Source organism: Medicago sativa, chromosome 6, assembly GCF_051527215.1.
Source record: "Medicago sativa cultivar Bolivia chromosome 6, Bolivia_mono, whole genome shotgun sequence".
Classification (NCBI taxonomy): Eukaryota; Viridiplantae; Streptophyta; class Magnoliopsida; order Fabales; family Fabaceae; genus Medicago; species Medicago sativa.
Genome location: NC_140754.1, coordinates 32,640,209 through 32,643,251, shown reverse-complemented (window position 1 = coordinate 32,643,251; position 3,043 = coordinate 32,640,209). Strand labels below are relative to the sequence as shown.

Sequence of the window (3,043 nt, the reverse complement as noted above, 5' to 3'; positions counted from 1 at the left end):
GGTCATTCAACACCATCACCATTTGTTTCATAAAGACGATGTCTTTGTTAAAGTTTGGATCTCAACCAATGAAACATGGAAATGAAAATATCCATTTCTCATTATTTAGTGATTGGAGAAGAAATTTAATTTATCAATTTCATCATGGGAGAATAAACTCTTAAATGACTTTCACTTAGTGTCAATGGATCATGACTCATTATGTACATACACCTTCCGTCACAATTATAAACAAAAATCTACATTTTTGATTCATTCTATTATTGATGTACAAGGTCTTTATTATAGACAACATACATCATTTAATGAATGAATCTAAAATATTGATTTTTGCTTATAACAGTGACTGAATGTGTAATATCCCGCCTGTTAGTATCAGAATATTACCAGTCGATCGTGCCAGAGGATTAATGTTGCGGAAAGAAAGTTTGAAGGAAACATTAATTAAGAGATGTCAGTTTAATACGACTTATGCAGCAGTGTCAAACTAGATACGCTTAAGACAAGGGCAAAGAGGTAATTGCACGCCAAAGGATATTTATTTGGAATTGGACCCAAAATCTTCATTATTTCTTTGTCTTTCTCACTCTAGGTTAGAACAATTTTCTTGTGCTCTCTCCTCTCTCTAAGAACCGATCCTCCTTCTTCTTTGGGAGCAAACCAAAGATCAAGATCATGCAAGCAAGAGAACAAGCAAGCTTTGGGTGTGTAGGAACAAGTCTCATCATCTTGTTTTTCCTTTTCTTCAAGAGTAGAGATTCTAGGGTTTGGTGTAGAGCTTAAGGAAGCTTGAAGTTCACTTCTTTTGTGCAAGGTGAGTTCCATAGATAGATTATCTACCTTTGGGTTTGATTAATCTTGTAGAAAATCATGATTTATGTTAGTTTAGAGTTTATGGAATTTTAGTACCCCAAGCCAATCCTAGGTGAGTATATGTTGAAATTGCCATGAGTTATGTTAAAATAAGTCTATATATGTTGTTGGATGTATTTGGTGCATTACAAGGTCGAATTGGACGAGTTTTGGGTCGAAAATGGCAAAAACCCGCAGCCGAAACACGCGAAAACGCAAGCTTCAGAGCGCTGCGCCTGTCCAAGGGCGCTAGGCGCCAGGCGCCCCAGACAGGACAACCTCCGGGTTGTTTTGTGTTCGGGGTGCTTGGGGGCAGTCGTGCGGGGGTCCGTAGCGATCGTTTCGAAGTGTTCTTTTGCTGTTTTCACTTATCTTTCTACTGGAACAAACTTGGCTTTATCAAATCATAGAATTTTCAAATGGCTTGAAACTTGGGTTTATGGCATTTTCGGTCTTTAGAAAGTATTGGAAATTTGCACACGTCGTCAATTGATCCTTGCACCATTAATCATGGCAATCTTAGCATGTATCACGAGGATGGCTCAAGAGAGTTTAAGCATGATGGGGTAGTGATGAACTAAAATGGGAAATGAAATTAGAGCCTTGACATAGCTTGTCAAGAACTAGAATAGCTTATAAGGAAATAGAATGTTAGGTATGAGTAGTATGCTTGCGTAGATGTGAAGTGGTATAGAGTATTCTCTTCGCATAGAAGTTAGAGTGCCATACGAGTATGTCAAGACGTGAATGGATTAGACATCTATTCACATAGCAAGTTAGGGAAGCATATAGTTTACCTCTAGTTGGATCGTATATGAATTCGAGGTAAAAGAGATAGCACGTATAGATTTAATACTTATGCGTTTATAGACTAAGACTTTAATAAAGCTGTGAAGCCATTAGATATCTATTCACAAAGAAAGCTTTAATAAGATGTAGTGGTCGTGTCTCTTGTGTCCCCACTAGGTTGGTTCAAGAGGTTTCCATTAGGTGAAACGGGGTTAGCCGTAAGGATCCCGCACGTCACTGCAGGAGTGCCGTTGGTTATACCTTAGATAGGTTTGCATCGGATAGATAGGGATTGCGCTCGGGGTTACTCCACTCGGGGCTTTCCGTAAAATGAACTCAGATTATAGCTGTTTGCTAAACGCTAACTTAATGAATGAATCTGACTATGCATATTATTAGATATATTTATGTTATGTCATAGAGCCTTGACGTAGATCGTCAAGAATTAGTAGAGCCTTGACGTAGATCGTCAAGAATAGTAGAACATAGACGTAGAACGTCAAAACTAGTATGATAGTAAGATAGAATATGTTGTTAGATACGACATAATTATGCATAGAGCAAGTATAGAGAAAGATATGCCGAAGACGATCTTAGGTTTCCCCTAATCGTCCGGTTTAGAATCGTGTCATGATTATAGTATACTTAGGCCTCGATACGTAGAGCGTATTCTTGGCATTGCGATTTTAGATTCCCCTCGACCGCCATGACACGTATAGAAAGTGAAGCTTATAACAAGTGAGATAAGACTATGACGGCCCTAGTATGCACGACCGTCTAAGTATGCAAGTCCCCACACACGTATAATCAACCGTCAGGTTGTATTTTTAGACACGTGGTGACCGTAGGTTTCCCCTGAGGTTGCCTATAGCCTAGGATTTAGGGGAACTCACTGAGACATTATGTCTCATCCCAATCCTTATTTGTTTCAGATAAACAGGTTGGATTAGCAAGCTAGTAGCCGAATGGATGATGCGACAAGTGTAAGTTCGTACCTGCTGCAGGATGATGTGGATAATCAAGGATGCATTTGTATTATTTTTTTTAGAGAAGTTGTGTTGTATTAAGATTATGTACGAACGCATTTGGTTGTATATTCATTCATTTGTAGTTATTGTTGTAAATTTTAATGTATCCAGTACTAAACTAACGCACATGCTAGACTTTCTAGATACGTCTAGTGTGGGTGTTACAGAATGATATATATTCATAATAAAAACCTAATTCTACTTTAAAAAAAATATAAACCTAATTCTAAATAAATTCATTAAATTGAGTAATATCCCATGTTTTCTATTCATTTCATGTTAATTATATTAAAAACAAGTAAATTTGACACTTATCATGAACACAAATAGATTAATAATAATGATTATAGCATTTTTATCTTCTTTTTCCTTTT

The 3,043-nt window shown here is 37.1% G+C and overlaps 1 long non-coding RNA gene across 1 annotated transcript; it reads left to right on the top strand.

Annotated features, from left to right (window-relative positions):
• Positions 1 to 521: 521 nt before the first annotated feature.
• Positions 522 to 2,815, top strand: LOC146914601 (uncharacterized). Its single transcript, XR_015016841.1, has 2 exons — positions 522 to 814; positions 2,574 to 2,815. It is a non-coding gene; the product is annotated as an uncharacterized LOC146914601 (long non-coding RNA).
• The last annotated feature ends 228 nt before the right edge of the window (positions 2,816 to 3,043 follow it).